The sequence below is a fragment of the Salminus brasiliensis genome, chromosome 16 (genome assembly GCF_030463535.1).
Source record: "Salminus brasiliensis chromosome 16, fSalBra1.hap2, whole genome shotgun sequence".
Lineage (NCBI taxonomy): Eukaryota > Metazoa > Chordata > Actinopteri > Characiformes > Bryconidae > Salminus > Salminus brasiliensis.
Window position 1 is genome coordinate 36,495,552 of NC_132893.1, and position 5,000 is coordinate 36,500,551.

The window sequence follows — 5,000 nt, forward strand, 5'->3', positions numbered from 1 at the left end:
TAATGAGTGCTGAATAATTCATAGTGGATACTAAATAATTCATAGTGGATATTGAATAATTCATAGTGGATACTTAATACTTTATAGTGCATATTGAAGAATTCATAGTGAATACTGAACAATTCATAATGGATACTGAATAATTAATAATGGATACTGACAGATTTACTGTAGATACTGAATAATTCATAGTGGATACTGAATAATCCATAGTGGATACTGAACAAATCATAATGGATACTGAATAATTCATAGTGGATACTGACAGATTTACTGTAGATACTGAATAATTCATAGTGGATACTGAATAATCCATAGTGGATATTGAATAATTCATAGTGGATACTGAATAATTTATAGTGTATATTGAAGAATTCATAGTGGATACTGAACAATTCGTAATGGATACTGAATAATTCACAGTGGATACTGAATACTTCATAGTGGTTACTGAAAAATTCATAATGAATGCTGAACAATGCATAGTGGGTACTGAATAATTCATAGTAGATATTGAATAATTCATAGTGGATACTGAACAATTCATAGTGGGTACTGAATAATTCATAGTGGATACTAAATACTTCATAGTGGTTACTGAAAAATTCATAATGAATGCTGAACAATACATAGTGGGTACTGAATAATTCATAGTGGATACTAAATAATTCATAGTGGATACTGAATAATCCATAGTGGATACTGAACAAATCATAATGGATGCTGAATAATTCATAGTGGATACTGAATAATTTATAGTGGATATTGAATAATTTATAGTGGATACTAAAGAATTTATAGTGCATATTGAAGAATTCATAGTGGATACTGAACAATTTGTAATGGATACTGAATAATTCATAGTGGATACTGAACGATTCATAATTGATACTGAACAATTTACAGTAGATACTGAACAATTCATAGTGGAGACTGAATAATTCATACTGGATACTAATGAATTAATAGTAGTTACTGAACAATTCATAATGAATGCTGAACCATTCATAGTGGATACTGAATAATTCATAGTGGATACTGAATAATTCATAATGGTTACTGAACAATTCATAGTTGATAGTGAATAATTCATAGTAGATATGGAATAATTTATAGTGGATGCTGAGTAATTCATAATGGTTTCTGAACAATTCATAATGGATACTAATTAATTCATAGTAGTTACTGAACAATTCATAATGAATGCTGAACCATTCATAGTGGATACCGAACAATTCATAGTGGATACTGAATAATTCATAATGGATACTGCACAATTCACAGTAGATACTAATTAATAATCCAGTTAACCACTTAATAATGTATAGGATTGAACCAATTAATAATGGTTCAATTCATAGTGGATACTAATTAATTCATAGTAGATACTGAATAATTCATAGTGGATGCTCAACAATTCATAGTGGATTCTGAACAATTCATAGTAGATATTGAATAATTAATAGTAAATACTAAATAATTTATGGTGGATACTGAATAACTCATAATTAATGCTGAACAATTCATAGTGGATAATGAAAAAATTATAGTGGATGCTGAGTAATTCATAGTGGATACTGAACATTTCATAGTGGATACTAAATAATTAAAGTAAGTATGTGTTTATTTTATGATTAAAGGCCTCAGAAGCTAAGATGTTGATAATGTCTTCAGTGAGAGAGGAGGAAGAGCGCGAGAGTGTCAGAGTCAGAGAGAGGGTTATAAACGAAAAGCCGACGGTAACTGAGGAGCAGCACAGAAACAATGACCCCACTGTAGATCAGAGACATGCAGGAAACTCCCGCTCTCACTTTAACTACCTGCTTTCATCACCTCCCTTCTTCCATTGTTCTTTTCTCGTGTCTCGTTTCCTGGACATCGTGCCAGTGTGTGAAGCAGCGTTTCCTGGTGCCCTGATGGGTCTCTCCCCAGATCACTCACCAAACAAAGCTCTCTGCTAAAAAAACAAACAGAGGGAGACCGGGAGGACGCCGCTCTCTGAACTGTGAGGTCCTCCTGTCCTCTTCTCTGACACTGCTGCGGCGGAAGGAGCAAGAGTATAAATCAGCACAGCTGCACACAGCTGGACTTCTTCCAGCCGTAGAACAAACAAAAGTCAGCGCTCTGGACAATCAGCGGCGGGGTTGAGCTGGTGTTACACTCCGATAGCAACTTCTTTACAACTGATGTCGCAAAGCAGCTTTACAGAAATCCAGAAAGCAACAGCACATAAAACATGTGAAGCCTGGTGAGCAAACCAGAGGCCACAGTGCAGGAAAAACTGGCAGAACCCATCCTCCTCTGATCAGAAATGATATAAAGTCACCTTATTAATAGCAAAAATTATTAATAGCAAAAAAGAACAAATAAAAATAAATAAATAAATAATACCAGCATCAGTTAGAATTTGTGTAAACTTCAATGCAGTCACTAATGGAGGGCGGGCAACAAGGTAGGTAGCAGTAGCTGGAGGAGGGTGAGCAGCTGGTCTAAGGCAGGAAGCAGGAAAAGCTGAGGGTCAGTCTTCCATCAGTGTCAGGCCGGAGAGGTGTGCAGTCATTTATTGAGTGAGGATACGTGGAAATGATCAGAGTGTGGCTGGCATGGCAGGTCTGGCTCTAACAGCCTAAGGAGAGAGCCAGATAGTGTGGGGTTTGTGTCCTGAGAGCTCATTAGTACAGTGTTCTCCTCAGCTTCAGCACTGAACCACCAGCAGCTGATTCACTCACTGCCAGAGGTGCTGCTTACCACCAGGCAAGGCAGGCAACTGCTTGGGCCCCCAGGTCAGTGGTGGGCCCTAGAGGGCTGACAAACTTTAAAGTACCGCAGTGGCAACTTACTGCATGTGGAGAGAGTGAACCACACTCTCGGCCTTTACTCTCTGTTCTCTGGATCACTCTCTGGATTTATTTCAGCTCAGGAAATCACACTGGACTGGACAAGGACGATGTGTCGAACCGTGACTTTTGTGTACTGTTTCAGTGGTGAGTGAACTGAATACGGCGAGTCTGACCCTAACTGTGGGGGAGAGGCACTTTAATAAAGTGACCTCCATTAGCATCACATTATTATGTGTATTTGATGTTTGACATTAGTTAGCCTAGCTAGCAAGGTGACTTATAGTACCGACATGAAAATTAGATGCAAAGAAATATGGACGCTGGTTGGTGGGGCCCCCTGTAGGTTTTTGCCCCAGCAGACTCTAGAATCACCACTGCTCACAACTCCTCTCACTGTGAACACGGAGGACAGTGCTCTTCAGCTTACCCAGAGATGCAGCTGAGGAACATCTGGAGATCAGAATGGAGAATGAATATGCACCACTTTATAAAGAACCTCTGAAGTGTTGGAATGTGTTTATTAATATTATTAATTAGCTCATAAACACCTTAAATCATTAGTAAACAGTTCTAACACAAATGAAGAGTGATCAATAAGTAATAATGTCTAGATTTAACAGAACGAATCATTTCAAACTCTTTTTAAAATCTGAGGGTGATCACAGGATGGGTGGATTTGCCAGCTCACACTGTTATGCTGCCTATTGGCACGTTCACAGGAGACTGACTACTTCCGATGTTCCAGACATGTCTCCAGACTTGAGTAAGTAAACCATTCCCAGTATGATGTTCCATTTTCCATTTGCCTCCAGTTCCTGATGGGTTTAGAGAGTACAGTTTGAGAGTTTGTTATTCGCTGCTCTAAAATAGGACAACGCTAATGAACAGTGTAGAAAAACTGTCTATTAATGGTTATTAATTAGCTAATGAAAACACATCAGTCATTAATGAGCAGGTCTGATGCATGGATGAAAAGGACAACAGTGAGCTGCTGCTTTCCAGTGACCCACATCCTTCCACACTGTTCAAGCTCAGATGCTGCTGCTTCCACCAATCTGAAGAACACAACCAGGCAAAGAACCATTTAAACCTCGGAGCAGTCATTTGAGTTGGTCATGTTCTATAAGAACCACTGCCCTTTAGTAAAGAACCCTCAAAGAACATTAAGGTCCAATAAGTTCATGTTGATCTGCTCCAGAGAGTCCTATTCTATTGGCAGTACTTCTCTACAGGGACTAAACAAGCATTTGCACACCTGTGCATCTCAGCCACGGGTTTAACTTGTCCACAAACTTTTGGACACCGTGTATAGTATAGCTTTCAGTATAGGGTGAGTAATGCAACAGGTAGCAGGTAGGGTCTGTACAGACAGGTCCGAGTCTGTGCCTTCATGCCTTTCCTCCGTCTCCAATTGAAGTAAAAGTCCTGAAACTGTCGGAGATCAGAGCAGCTCATTCTGGGCGGAGTGTCGACTCTTCTCCTTCTGTTGGGAGAGGATGTGTTCCTGCTTGTGCTCTCTAGTCTCTCTGGCGCTGACGGCCCCCTTGCTCTTCAGGGTTATAGCTGTGTGTGAAGCCAGGTCTACAGCTCCTGACCTTAACCGGGTTGATGTTAGATATTGCTGCTTGTCAGTCTTCCTCGAAATGGAACAGATGTTTGAGTTGGGGAAGTTGGGGGAGCAGATGTTTGAGTTGGGGGAGCTCCAGTAGTGTTTTCCTGTGTCTGCTGGGGACGGCTGAGCGAGTTCCAGGCGAAGGAGGCAAATGGGTGCATTCTCAGACCAACAGTTCCACGGACAGCTTCAACAAGATCTTTCAGGAACCTCCATAAATGAGTGAATTAAGATGGGCTTAGACTGTCACCAGCCTCATCTCTGTAAACCCCAGAAGCGTCTATCTCTCAGAGCTCCTCCAGATCTTCATCAGCTGGTAGATGGATGAGGTTTAGTAGACAGTGGGACTGACTTTAGTCTATAAACCCAAACAGAACCAGAACCACAGAGCTAAGGAACACTGGACCCCTGTAAGCTGTATGGATGCAACCCGCTGTAGAACAAGGCTGTTTATCCTCATAACCATCGGGTGGCTCTATTCTGGCCAGTGCATGTAATTCATGCTACGTTAGACGCTATCATCATGTCCCTCAGACAACAAAGCACCT